Source organism: Onychostoma macrolepis, chromosome 06, assembly GCF_012432095.1.
Source record: "Onychostoma macrolepis isolate SWU-2019 chromosome 06, ASM1243209v1, whole genome shotgun sequence".
NCBI classification, from domain to species: domain Eukaryota; kingdom Metazoa; phylum Chordata; class Actinopteri; order Cypriniformes; family Cyprinidae; genus Onychostoma; species Onychostoma macrolepis.
Window position 1 is genome coordinate 221,203 of NC_081160.1, and position 14,929 is coordinate 236,131.

General features: G+C 39.2%; 1 pseudogene; it reads left to right on the plus strand.

Moving 5' to 3' along the window:
• Positions 1-9,742: 9,742 nt before the first annotated feature.
• Positions 9,743-10,924, plus strand: LOC131542596 (type-2 ice-structuring protein-like; annotated as a pseudogene).
• Positions 10,925-14,929: the final 4,005 nt, after the last annotated feature.

The window sequence follows — 14,929 nt, forward strand, 5'->3', positions numbered from 1 at the left end:
TGAACATAAAATCCAAGTTGTGAGATGAGTAGCAGTCGTTTAATAAAAAGGTCTTATTCACCAAGGAGCGGGCATTTAATAATGCCATCTTCGGTGGAGACAGAATAACAGGAGATGAGGACGCTCTTTTCAGTGAGCGCAGATTTCCGTGAGTTACTCCCCGTCGTCGAGAGCCGAGGCCGATTCGGTGGAGACCAGCACGAGAAGCAGGACTCGGGTGCAGGGGGAGAACAGGACAAAGCCACCGGTAGGTCAAGCCCAGCGGGCGTCAGGTAGCAGAGACGCCATAGAACGATTCATAATCCGAGAGAAAGCCCGCCCGCAGTTGAGCTTTCAGCCTCACGATGTAACCTCCGCGGTTGCCTCGTTTCCTCCTTCGCTTTCTCCGCGAGATGTTAAGGGGCCACCGGCGGATACACTCCGGGATGACCATTCGAAACGGCTCCTTTGTATTGCCAAATGAGCAGTCCATATCCGGAGTGTAAGAGTTCGTGAATGTGTCCACAATAGAGTTGCGGATATCCAAGAGTGCTTGACCGTCGTAGATTAAAAGTGTGCAGCAGTTTAGAGACAGAGCAGACAACCAGACAAACAAACATGAGAGCAGCAGACGGCATGCCAAATACACAGGCGCCATCTTGGATTCATTCAATCTGACTCTGCTGCAGTTGGAATTGAACTGCGGGTTCATCTGGTCAGAGGAGAACTGGCCCCTCGACTGAGCCTGGTTTCTCCCAAGTTTTTTTTTTCACCATTTCTTTCACCGATGGAGTTTTGGCTCCTTGCCGCTGTCGCCTCTGGCTTGCTTAGTTGGGGACACTTCATTTCCAGCGATATCGTCAGCTTGAAAGCACAGATACTATTTGAACTGAGCTGGACCATAAATCACTGAATCAATGATGAACTGACTTTAACTGGAAATTTAATGTTTACTGTTGTCCTTTTGCATTTACACACTATTTTCCGATTTAATACTGTAAAGCTGCTTTGACGCTGTATTTTTTAAATATGACAGGCTCATTACTCATAATACATGGAAAATACAGTTTCAAATGGACTGTGAAATTTGGCAGTCACTGTGCATTCGTGAAAACGCAAACAGTAATGCAAGATTTGCAATTGTGTTTGGATTGTCACAATTTGTCACATGTGGAAAACACAATTGAAAATATAATTTGCAATTCCTTTTTAAAATTGCCTGGAATATCCTTTCATAGATGGGCTCTATAGCAGAGCACACTGCTCTCAGCTGTAGATCTTTGCTTCAAAGCTTTCTAAGTGTTTGACGATAGTTTACCCAAAAATGAAAATTCTGTCATTAATTACTCACCCTGGTCTGAAAGCTCTCGGATTTCATTTAAAATATCTTAACTTGTGTTCCGAAGATGAACGAAGGTCTTACGGGTTTGTAACAACATGAGGGTGAGTAATTAATGACAGAATTTTTATTTTTGGGTGAACTATACCTTTAACTACCCTAAGCAGTGCGCATCTACCTAGGGGACTTTATATACTTGATATACATTTTAGGATATCTTTAAATGATTTTGCATTCTCTTTCTTTTTAAATTTTAATTGTCAGTGTCATTTCACTGTGTATTTAAATAGTTAAACATGTCAAAATGTAATAATTGAACAGTTAAATGGACACGTCATTCAGAACTAATTTTCTTATTTATTGCAACTGTATTTCTGTGATTTTTGCATTTTCTTTCAGCAAGAATAACCCAGAAACACAAAAATGCAAACACATAAATGGTAAAAATGACTATATCTTGGGTTTTCTCAACAACCCAGCCTGCGGGGTTAAAATGTGTAAACCAGCATGTGTTCTGTCCAATATTTACCCAGCGATGGGTTGCCAATTGGGTTATTTTTAACCCAGCCAATTTTAGAGTGCAGAATAGAGAACTGGAACTAACCAGTTCAATCAGCATCTTTTAGCTGTAAACCAAGGCTTCACGAGTTACTGCTTTATTTAACCCATCCTGTGTGAACAGATCGTCCGTGTGTGTGTGTGTGTGTGTGTGTGTGTGCAGTGCACAGACCTGGGGCAGGGGCAAAATGGCATTACAAGGGCACAATTGGGGGTGGGGTGGGGTGGGGGTTGTTGTATGGGTTTGGTCCCCTTCGGCTAGGGGTGGGCGATATGGCAATATATAAAGACAATGCCTTTCAAGATAACAAAATATAAAAAAGTATGGCAGATATTAAGGCCAAAGTGGGTGAAGATAAGAATTGTTGTCATTATTTTATCTTTGGTATTAAAAAATGAGAGCAAAGATACACATTACAAATACACATAATATACAAATAAAATAAACCGTGTTTTATTTTCAGGTAGGCTTTAGGTGTATTTAGCAGAAGCATTCAAGAAATTGAATGAACAAATATAAAAATAAAACACTATATAGATTGATTCCTATTAAAGCAACTGTATTAAAGTTTTTCAGTCAAGAGTAGTGAGTGATTTTTCTCTTTGTGTTTGGTGTTTTATTAACATTAAAGGAATAATTCACCCCACAATTAAAAAAGGCTAGTGTTTTATTTACGATATTTCTTCAAAAAAGCAGATCGTGGAGACATTTTTATAGTTCACGATCAAAAATCGTCATATCGAACACCCCTACCCTCGGCAGAAATCGCAGACCGGGGCCCCGGACCGCAAGGGCACTTTACCGTCGGACCTCAATGGGGCAGGGACTCGAGACCCCATACCCCTCCCCCTCGTGCACGCCACTGTGTGTGTGTGTGTGTGTGTGCGAGTGTGTGCGTGTGCACGTGTGAGTGTGTGTGCGTGTGCACGTGTTTGTTTGTGTGTGTGTGTGTGTGTGTGTGTGTGTGAGAGAGAGAGTGTGTGTGTGTGTGCACGTGTGTTTGTGTGTGTGTGTGAGTGCGTGTGCGTGCGCGTGTGAGTGTGTGCACGTGTGCACGTGTTTGTTTGTGTGTGTGTGTGTGTGAGACAGAGAGTGTGTGTGTGTGTATTGTTTTGCTTGTGTTCAGGCTGCAGGCAGACGGTGGGTTTGTTTTGTCTCATGAAGTTGAAAAGAAGCTAAGCAGACAGAGGAGAGATGTTCAGATACTGCAGACACACACAGACAGATAAGCGACGTGTGTGTGTGTGTGTGACACGCGTCTCTCTGCATGTGTGACTTTCATGTTTTAGGTCTCTTAGTCTAGAGGTTTTTGACTCAGACACACGAGCAGAAACACTATGTGTTTAGACCAGAGGTTTTCAAACGGTCCTGAGGCCCAACGCAGCGCATTATATCTCTCTCATCAGGTCTCAGTGTCTGCTAACGAGCTGAAGAGTTCAATCAGGTGTGAGACGAGCGAGACATTCGGAGACAGTCAGGTGCTGTCTGAGCAGAGACTACATTTGAATTTGAACATAGATCTCTGGACCATTATCGAGAGCACACTTCTGTGTGGAGGCAGTAGGTCATCCGCGGACTTTTCACCTACTGTTTTTCAAAAGCTATGAATTCAGACACACTGCTCCTCTGGCGCACTGTTTTTCGTATACTATACCCAGACAGCAACATAGTTTTGGGCCAGATCCAGCCCACATCTGGCCCGTGTGAAATCCATGCGGGCCAGATGTGGGCTGACACTGCTTGCTGTCTGGGTATAGACCTGATATAGCTCTGCCCCTGTCTCTTCTGTCTTCCGTTTGCGTGAAGGTATACGTACGAATTTATGAATGAACGGCTCGTTTTAAAATCTTCCCATTATGGTTACATTTGTTATGACATCTGCTTCGAACATTACAATGCTCATGATAACTTTTGTTAACTCTACAAAAAGCGGATCCACTTCAGCAGCTGCTTGCTCTTCAGCAGTAAAAGCTCTGAAGATGGCTGCGGTCACTGTGCTGATGGCCTGCTGGACTGGCTTGAAAAGCCCTGAGTTTGGACACACAAATGAAGATGTCTGAACTGAAGCAGGTCACAATTCACACAACACACCAAATCAACCAATGATCTCATGTACACTCACACACACACGCACATGCACGCACATACATACACACACGTCTGGTTTGCTATCCTTGTGGGGACTCTCCATAGGCGTAATGCTTTTTCTACTGTACTTACTGTATGTGCTATTGTCCTACACCTAAACCTACCCCTTACAGGAGACTGTGCATTTTTAGATTTTCAAAAAACTTAATTCTGTGTAATTTATTAGCTTGTTTACCCGTGACACGAGTCCCCATGAGTCTGTGTGTATTCAGGTTTAAGTCCCCACCTGAATAGAAAAACAAGTACACACACACACACACACACACACACACACACACGCTGCTGTTAATATATTCATAGACTAATGTTACTTCATTTTAACTGTAAAAAGTAGTTCATTGGAATATGAGTCAGTTTGAATCAATCTGATGCACTGTTAAAAGCTTTTTATTAACAGATCTTATTGTAAAGCAAAGATCAGATGCTCTCCTTAATAAAACACATAACAACATTACATGAGACAGAAGCTGAAAACATGAAGTGAATCAAGAAGCCAAACAGCTGTTGTGTCTGGATGTTTTTATGATTATGATCTCAGTGCTTTCAGCTTCGTCAGAATGAGGAGATGAGCTGGAGCTTCGCTGCGGGTCGAATCGGGCTGAATGACAGACTTTGTGTGTTTCTGAAAGCCTCAGGTTCTGTGTAACTGCCCTGGCCTGCTGTTCTCAGAAAGATCGCTCACTTTCCACTAGATGGCAAAGTCGACATCCAGTATCTGACGTCATAAAACACGCTAAACTCCCTCACCATCATCATAACACCAGCAAACCTCTCAACAGATTCACTACCTCAGTTATAGATGAATTCATTCTCTGATCCGTGTTACACTGATGTTGTGTTCTTAATGCATGTTGCCAGATAAGGTGTACTTTGTGTGGAGGAATATATTCAAATGCCTTCACAAAAGAGAAAAATGTCATGTATAGTATATTATCAAACACTATACATGATTTGAGAAGTTCTGAAAATCTGCATTTCTGTCTTACTTTTTGTGCATTTGATTGATTGATTTTGGCACATTCAGGTGGTTTTCTGTAATGGATATGTGCAACAGTAAATCATTTTTCCATATGGGTGAGAAATGGGCAGCTTTTGCATGTAATCGCCTACATGCCGCCCGACCGATGAGAACGATGACGACGATTAATAGTGATAGTGCACAGATGCTGAGTGCAAACATACTGAAGAAAACCACTGCTTCTCAGTGGAAGTGTGACATTCTCTTTCCAACATTCTGTAAGTCAGCTTATCTTTTGCCTCAAATGAAGTGATGTGACGTGTGGCAAAGTACAGTGTCCCATACTCGGAAACTGTGCTCTGCATTTCACCCATCCAAGTACACACACACACACACACACACACACACACAGCAGTGAATCATTTTTGCTGCCCACTGAGACTCAAACCCGTGACCTTCAGGTTACTAGTCCAACTCTCTAAGTCTTAGGCTGTAAATTTAACATGGCAATTCAATTTATATGAATATTTATATTTTTATAAGCAAAGCCCTGCACTCATTCTTTCTCTCTTTGGGCTGTTCTGTGATCCACAGACAAACGAGTGAGTTTGACAATCAGACACACACGTAATCAGACACACACATAATCAGACACACACATAATCAGACACACACTCAGCCTGTAATTATGTGTGTGAATCAGCCTCATGAAGCTCAGTGAGTGTGTGAACGCAGCATGACGTCACTGTCTGTACATGAACGGAGAAAAACTCATCTTCTGCTATTCATATTGTCATATTGCCATAACTGTGATCATGGAGACGAGCAAACGTTCTGATGTGAAATTTTCATCTGAATTTGCTCTTTATGACATATTGTCTGATATATGCAAATGACACTCCTTTAGACTAATTAACCTTCATCTCAGACACAGATGTTCAGTTGGGAAATAGAATTATGATTTTTCATATGCACACACACACATGAATTATTTAATGTTTACAACTTGATAATCTAAACATACAGTGAAATAATATCAAACTGTATTTCAATATTTATGTATAAATAAAATTCATATAAATGTTTCTATTATGACTGTCCCACAGTTGTGACATAATTTCCACCCCAGTGAACTATTGTTACTTATAATCAGGTTTTTCAAAGTTTAAAACAGTGAAGAGCTTGAGATGAAATATTAAATGTGATGTGTGGGGAAAAAATAAAAATTGAGGTAAATATCACTTAAGCAGAACATATAATATTTTGTGTGATTTCCAATCAAGCTGTAATTCAGCCAAATAATACAACATGTCAATATTTAATTGTGTGTATTTAGGACACATAAAATGAAAAATTAGTATTTCCAAAATAGTTTATTCCAAATATGTTTCAAATGTAATGTATAGAATGTTCAAACACAATGCATCATCTAAGATGAAGAATATGTTTATGATCCTGTCTTTCTGCCGCTGGACTAAAGACAGAAGCTAGTGAGAGTGTGAAAGTGTGTTTGAACCGAGTTTACTTTATAAAAGTGCCTATAGTTGAAAAAATGGAGAAAAAAATATAAATGCATACATTTTACTTAATAACAAACAAATGAAAGTTGTATTTACATGGTCATGTATAAAATAAAACACTCTAAATCATTTAAAAATTAAGTAAGTAATAAAATAGTGTAACATTTTTTGCTAAATGTGTTTTATGCTGTATTGTAATGATCAGGCCTGTGTGTGTGTGTGTGTGTGTGTGTGTGTGTTTTCACAGGAAGCCTTCCCTATATTTCTTCTTCTAGACTGACAGGCGCGAGTGTGTCAGACGCTGATATCAGCCGTCTCTCTCACCACACACCGGCTGTTGAACAGATCCTCACGGACACTGATCTGATAACACACACATACAGCAGCCGTTTCCTTCACACACACACACACACACACACATGTTTGTTTTTGTGAAAAGTGGGGACTCTCCATAGGCGTAATGGTTTTTATACTGTACTTACTGTATGTGCTATTGCCCTACACCAACCCTACACCTAAACCTACCCCTTACAGGAGACTGTGCATTTCAACTTTCCCCAAAAAAACCTCATTCTGAGTGATTTATAAGCGTTTTGAAAAGTGGGGACATGGGTCAATGTCCTGAGATGCCACCTTCACCTTGTAATACCTGCCATACCCTCGTCATTATACACATCTATGTCCTGATTTGTCACAAACACACACACACACACACTGAGCTATTTGAATAAACACACATTGTACACTGTGATGAAAGTGAATGTTTGTCACACTCTTGCTGTCGGTGTGTTGAGTTTGTGTTGGAGAGCTGCTGAGGCGGCTGGGAAAGGCATTACGCTGCGAGACAGAATTGCTTCAGTTTAATCTCTATTCCTGAAGCGCTTTAAAGATCTGTGAAGATCTGGAAAAACTCCAGCGCAGCAGAATGAAGTCTTTGTCCTGTAGTGATGGTGTCTGTATGAAGGAACGCAACACTGATTTACAGTTTAGCTGAAAGGAAACACTCACAGCTTTCACATTTACTCATTTAGCAGACGCTTTCATCTAAAGTGATTTACAAATAACAAAACCCCAAGCATTTCTTTGTAATGAGCAGTAGGGTTAGAATTTCAGAAGTGAGACAAAACAAAATGATAGTTGAGTGTGTGTGTGTGTGTGTGTTTGTTTGTGTGTGTGCGTCATATCAGCCACATGCTGCTCGATTGCTTGCAGGGGCATCGTGCTTGATGCCATCAGATGAGACAAGAACAGGGTCTGTCATCAGCGTCACAGACTTATGCACAACCACCCCACACACACACACACACACACACACACCACAATAACGCTGCATTATGGGAGGAAAATCACTCACTCTGTTTGATTTTGTTCCAGGAAGGTACAGAAGTGTGTCAGGTTGAATGAGGTCATGATCTGATGCCATTTCACCCTCACACTGTACGGGCCGGAGACACACACACACACACACACACACACACACTGATATAAAAATACGAAGAGTAAGAAAATAAATTCCATTCATTGTTATTAACAACATGAATTGCATTAAACATTAAATTGTGAAGGTTTCCAAAATGGGGGTTTATGAAAGAACTGCAGGGGGTTCGAGAGTTTAATGAAATGCTAATAATGCATTAAATCATAAAAATGTAAAATTAAAATAAATCATCGTAAAATAACAACAGAATAATCAAAATAAAACTCTTACTAAAAAGATTAAATATTTTATTTGTTTGCATGTCATGACCATTAGCCAATGTCAGAGAACCAGGAATATGCAAATATGTTTTTTTTAATTAATGGTCCTTCAGAAATCATTCTAATATGATGATTTATTATCAATGTTGGAAACAGTGCTGCTTTATTTTATTTATTTATTTATTTATTAATTAGAACCTGTGATACTTTTTTGGGGTTCACTGATGAATACAAATGGAAAAGAACAGCATTTATTCAAAATCGAGATGTTTTCTAACGATATCAATCTTTACTATCACAGTTTCTATCAATTTAACAAATCCTTGATGAATAAAAACTAATTGCTTTCAAAAACAAAAAAAAAGTACTGACCTCAAGTTTATGAATGGTAGTATATATTGTTACAAAAATTATATTTTAAATAAATGCTGTTCTTATTTAACTTTTTATTCATCAAAGAATCCTGAAGAAAGTATCACAGGTTTCTAACATTGCTAAAGAATCAGCATTGCATAAAATGCATTAAGTAAATAAATGATTATTGATGAAAAATGTTTAAAATAGCCTATTGTTGGTTTATTTTTTTCCCTTCCGTCGACCCATAGGCACTCACTGACAGAACCATATTATGGCTCGAGAGCCTCGGGTTCCGAACAGACTGGAATATATCAGTCAGTCGAGCAGAACACACGCAACCCACAGCTACGCCTCAGATTGACAGATATGTAAAAAATAAACAGGAAATTTCCGACTTGAGCGATTAGTTACTGTTTTGTACAAATCGTCATATTAATTAGAATTCAAATGCATTTTGTTTTATTGACCACAATATCATTGCTATTTGTCCGAGAGGGGCACTTCTGAATAATTTTGAAAAAGGGCAGGGTAGGCCCCTCCCCTTTTGTTCGCTTGGCTGTTTCCTTATAAAAGTCCAGAAGTTTGTCAAGTTTCACGTCAGGTGTCTTTTTTAATTATATGATGTCATTACGTTGCTGATCATGGTTTCGAGTATCGATACAGCTGCCCTTTTTGGGGAACACAAGAACGAGCAGTAATCTCAGACGACTTATTCCAGATATTTTAATCAAATCCACAAATTTGTTTGAAGAACCAAATTAGGCAGAGATCAGTTATCAGGATTAGACGATCTGGACTCTTTCAAATCATCTCAGAAGTATTAAGTGAGGTACAAAGAACAGGTCCCTGAACAGAACAAGGAGTATAAATACTAATGCAAACGAGGGCCTAATGACTTGATAAATTGAACACAGGTGAACTGAATGACGTAATCAGGGCAACTAATGAAAACTAGCTCAAAGGACTTAAACACACTTGATATCAAGTAAAGCATAAAAGCAGAGCTCTTTGTGAAACTCCACAAAATCGTCCTCTGAAATTCTGAAGGTAACGATCTGAAAATCAAGGTGAGTTTTTGGCACAAAGACCTACTGAATAACTTTGTCTTTAAAATACATTGTGAATACAACATGCTCAGTATATGAGTGCAGACAATTCACTTTTTCTGCTTATTAATTGTCAAGTTCATGGCAATGCTGGGAAGTCTGCTGCTCTTCATCATGTTCTCCATGGGAAACACAGAAGGTGAACAAAACGCTTATCTGTTTAAATCCTCATTCCACTTTAAAAACTTGTTCCGCCAAACCTTTGGCATTTTGTAGCTTTATGAAGAGGGATAGTGAGACATATACAGTATTGTGTTGACTCCTATTTGCATAATGAGTGATAATGTGACTATTACAAGACTAACATATGTACAGTAGACCTACCTTATCCAGTTGGTATAGATAAAACTGCCACTATGGATGGACACCTTTTGGAGACCGCTGCTACAAGTTCTTCTCTCAGTCGATTAGCTGGATCGCAGCAGAGGTAAAGCCTTAGTTACAAGGCAACTTTTTAAAGTAAAACTTCCTTAATTTTTCTTTTAGAAAACTAGACTGCGCAACTAATCCATCAGAGCAGATTTTGTTAAATGTAAGTGACATCTTGCTAAAGACCACTTATTTTTATTTTTCTAATGTCTCTTTAGAGAAAGTGTATAGATCAGCATGCAAATCTGGCATCTGTGCACAGTGAACTGGAAAACGATTTTCTGTTGAGTCTGGTGCCATCTTCTAAACGATGTTGGTTTGGTGTTCATGATGGTGTACAAGTAAGTTGCGTGGACTAAAGAGATTTATTTGTTTGAGACCATTGTTTCTAATGAAGATGGTTTAACTTCAAAGCCAAACTAAATGAAGTTCTTTATGTAGTCTGAGTACAGAAGAGCACTTTTAATCACTCTTTGCTCTTTAGGAAGGAGCGTGGTTGTGGAGTGATGGAACCCCATATGACTACACCAACTGGTGCGCTGATGAACCTAACAATATTAATGTCGAGAACTGTGGAGAGATCAGCTGGACCTGTAAGAATGCAGTGTAGTTTTTTACTTTCAATTATTTACCATCCTAAAACTTCACAAATAATAACACATTGGCTCCTGTTCTAACACTACTGTAACAATCATAACTTATTTAATTTTTCCACCCTCCAGCTGACCGTTGCTGGAATGATGCTGGCTGTTCTGCCTCAGTGGGCTATGTTTGTGCTAAAGACCTGTGAGATCCTACGCAGTCATCCTGCTCCAGTTACTTTGATTGGACTACATTTAGTTTCTGAACTCCTCTTTACAGAATGTTCTCAACCGATCTCTTAATACTGAAACGCCTCGAATCAATAAAAGCATTAAAGCAAACCTTGTGTGTTGTGGTGTTTAATCAAAATCATGTGTAATATTGTTATGAGAATATGGTTTGTAGAATGGCGTTAGGCATTAAGTGATGTGCTTGTCTTGCTGTAGATGCAGAAAGAAAATTAGTATTTTGCAACTAATGTAATTCTCAGGCATAGATAAAACAAATTTGGTTAATATCAAAACATATTAACTATGCCATTATCATAGCTTGAGAATGCAGTGTAAAAAGAATTTGACAAATTGAATTAAACCTTACTGCATTAAATATTAGAACAACACTACTAAAATTACTTGCACTAGATTTATTTGTAATTACTGACCATCAGCCTCTATCTACGATGGCAATAGTCTTTACATAATGAGAACGGTTTACATGCACTGAACAAAATGACAAACACAACACTTGTTTTTGCCCCATTTTCATGAGCTGAACTCAAAGATCTAGGACTTTTTCTATGTACACAAGGCCTATTTCTCTCAAATATTGTTCACAAATCTGTCTAAATCTGTGTTAGTGAGCACTTCTCCTTGGCCGAGATACTCCATCCACCTCACAGGTGTCAAGTCACCTTTATTTATATAGCGCTTTTACAATACAGATTGTGTCAAAGCACTTAACAGTATCAAATTGGAGGATAGAGTGTCAGTAATGTATAATGATAAGATTAAACACTCAATTTTCAGTTAAAGAAATTTCATTATTGAATTCAGAGATGTCATTGTCTAGCTCAGTTTAGTTTAAATAGTATCTGTGCAATCAAATCGGCGATAATCGCTAGAAATTAAGTGTCCCCAACTGAGCAAGCCAGAGGCGACAGCGGCAAGGAACCAAAACTCCTCCGAGACAGAATGGAGGAAAAACCTTGGGAGAAACCAGGCTCAGTCGGGGCCAGTTCTCCTCTGACCAGACGAAACCCGCAGTTCAAAAGTTTATATTTCTATTTTAATTTTGTTGCAATTTCTAACAATAGTAGTATTATGTAGTTAGGTATTTTATTATATTTTAGTTATTTTTGGGTGATATATCTGGAGATATATCTCTGGGGTCATCCGGCGTCCTGGTCTCCGCCCGGCGATCAGGGCCGCAGACATCACCTCCGGCGCCGACCCACCATCTGATCGGACACGGACCGAGAAACAGACTAGGAAAGAAACAGACAAACATTAGCGCAGATGCCATTCAACTTACGATGTAACGAGTACATCGAGTGTTCCCAGTTCGGTTCATCTAATTAATGCAGCCTAACAATCCTTTAACGGATTTGAATAATAGAAGCGTATTAATGTGTTATGTGTAAGCCAGGCTAAAGAGATGGGTCTTTAATCTAGATTTAAACTGACAGAGTGTGTCTGCCTCCCGAACAGTGTTAGGTAGATTGTTCCAGAGTTTGGGTGCTAAATAGGAAAAGGATCTGCCGTCCGCAGTCGATTTTGATATTCTAGGTATTATCAAACGGCCAGAGTTTTGAGAACGCAGCGGACGTGGAGGACTATAATGCGATAAGAGCTCGCTCAAGTACTGAGGAGCTAAACCATTCAGGGCTTTATAAGTAATTAACAAGATTTTAAAATCTATCCGATGCTTGATAGGGAGCCAGTGCAGTGTTGACAGAACCGGGCTAATATGGTCATATTTCCTGGTTCTAGTAAGGACTCTAGCTGCTGCATTTTGGACTAACTGTAGTTTGTTGATCAAGCGTGCAGAACAACCACCCAATAAAGCATTACAATAGTCTAACCTTGAGGTCATAAACGCATGAATTAACATTTCTGCATTTGACGTTGAGAGCATTGGTCGCAATTTAGATATGCTTTTGAGATGAAAAATGCAGTTTTACAGATGCTAGAAACATGGCTTTCAAATGACAGATTGCTATCGAACAGCACACCTAGGTTCCTGACTGATGAAGAAGAATTGACAGAGCAGCCGTCAAGTGTTAGATAATGTTCTAGGTTACATGTGGGGTTTTAGGTCCGATAATTAACACCTCTGTTTTTCAGAATTTAGCAGTAAAAATTACTCGTCATCCAGTTTTTATATCGACTATGCATTCCGTTAGTTTCTCAATTTGGTGTGTTTAACCGGCCGCGAAGAAATATAGAGCTGAGTATCATCAGCATAACAGTGAAAGCTAACACCATGTCTCCTGATAATATCTCCCAAGGGTAACATATAGAGCGTGAAAAGTAACGGCCCTAGTACTGAGCCTTGAGGTACTCCATACTGCACTTGTGATCAATATGATACCTCTTCGTTCACTGCTACGAACTGATGGCGGTCAGATAAGTACGATTTGAACCATGCTAAGGCGCTTCCACTAATGCCAACATAGTTTTGTAGTCTATTCAAAAGAATGTTGTGGTCGATAGTGTCGAACGCAGCGCTAAGATCCAGTAGAACTAATAAAGAGATACAACCACAATCAGATGATAGAAGCAGGTCATTTGTAACTCTAATGAGAGCAGTCTCAGTACTATGATACGATCTAAATCCTGACTGGAATTCCTCACAGATATCATTTTCTCTAGGAAGGAATATAATTGTGAGGATACTACCTTTCTAGTATCTTTGACAGAAAAGGGAGATTTGAGATCGGTCTGTAATTAACTAGATCTTTGGGGTCAAGTTGTGTTTTTTTAATGAGAGGCTTAATAACAGCCAATTTGAAGGTTTTGGGGACATATCCTAATGACAATGATGAATTAATAATAGCCAAAAGAGGATCTATGACTTCTGGAAGCAGCTCTTTTAGTAGTTTAGATGGAATCGGGTCTAACATACATGATGTTGGTTTAGATGATTTAACAAGTTTATACAATTCTTCCTCTCCTACAGTAGAGAATGAGTGGAATTGTTCCTCATGGGGTCTATAGTGCGCTATCTGATGCGATACTGTAGCTGACGGCTGCAGGGATACAATTTTATCTCTGATAGTATCGATCTTGGAAGTGAAGTAGTTCATAAAGTCATTACTGCTATGCTCTTGGGAAATGCCAACACCTGTTGATGCTTGATTTTTCGTTAATTTAGTTACTGTATTGAATAAATATTGGGGGTTATGTTTGTTTTCTTCTAGAAGAGACGAAAAGTAATCAGATCTAGCAGTTTTAATGCTTTTCTGTAGGATAGGGTACTTTCCGCCAAGCTAAACGAAATACCTCTAATTTAGTTTTCCTCCAGCTGCGCTCCATTTTCCGGGCTGCTCTCTTTAGGGCACGAGTGTGCTCATTATACCACGGTGTTGGACTCTTATCCTTAATCTTCCTTAAGCGTAAAGGAGCAACCGCATCTAAAGTGCTAGAAAAGAGAGAGTCCATAGTTCCTGTTACATCATCAAGTTGTTCTGAGCTATTGGATATGCTGAGGAACTGAGATAAATCAGGAAGATTATTTATAAAGCAGTCTTTTGTGGTAGAGGTAATGGTTCTACCATATTTGTAACAAGAAGTTGGCTTTACAGCTTTAGCTATATGGAATATACAGGAGACTAGATAATGATCTGAGATATCATCGCTCTGCTGCAAAATTTCAACGCCACTGACATCAATTCCATGTGACAGTATTAAATCTAGAGTATGATTTCGACAATGAGTAGGTCCTGACACGTGTTGTTTAACACCAATTGAGTTTAGAATGTCTATAAATGCTGATCCCAACGAATCTCTGTCATTATCAACATGGATATTAAAATCACCAACGATTAGGACTTTATCTGCAGTCAGCACTAACTCCGATAGAAGATCAGAAAATTCTTTAATAAAGTCTGTATGGTGCCCTGGTGGCCTGTATACAGTAGCCAGTACAAACATCACAGGATTTATCATTAACACTTGTTTCTTTGGATAACGTTATATGAAGCACCATTACTTGAACGAATTATACTTGAAACCCAACCTCTGAGAGATACTGAAAATATTTCTATAAATTGTAGCAACACCTCCCCCTTTACCTTTTGGACGCGGTTCATGTTCG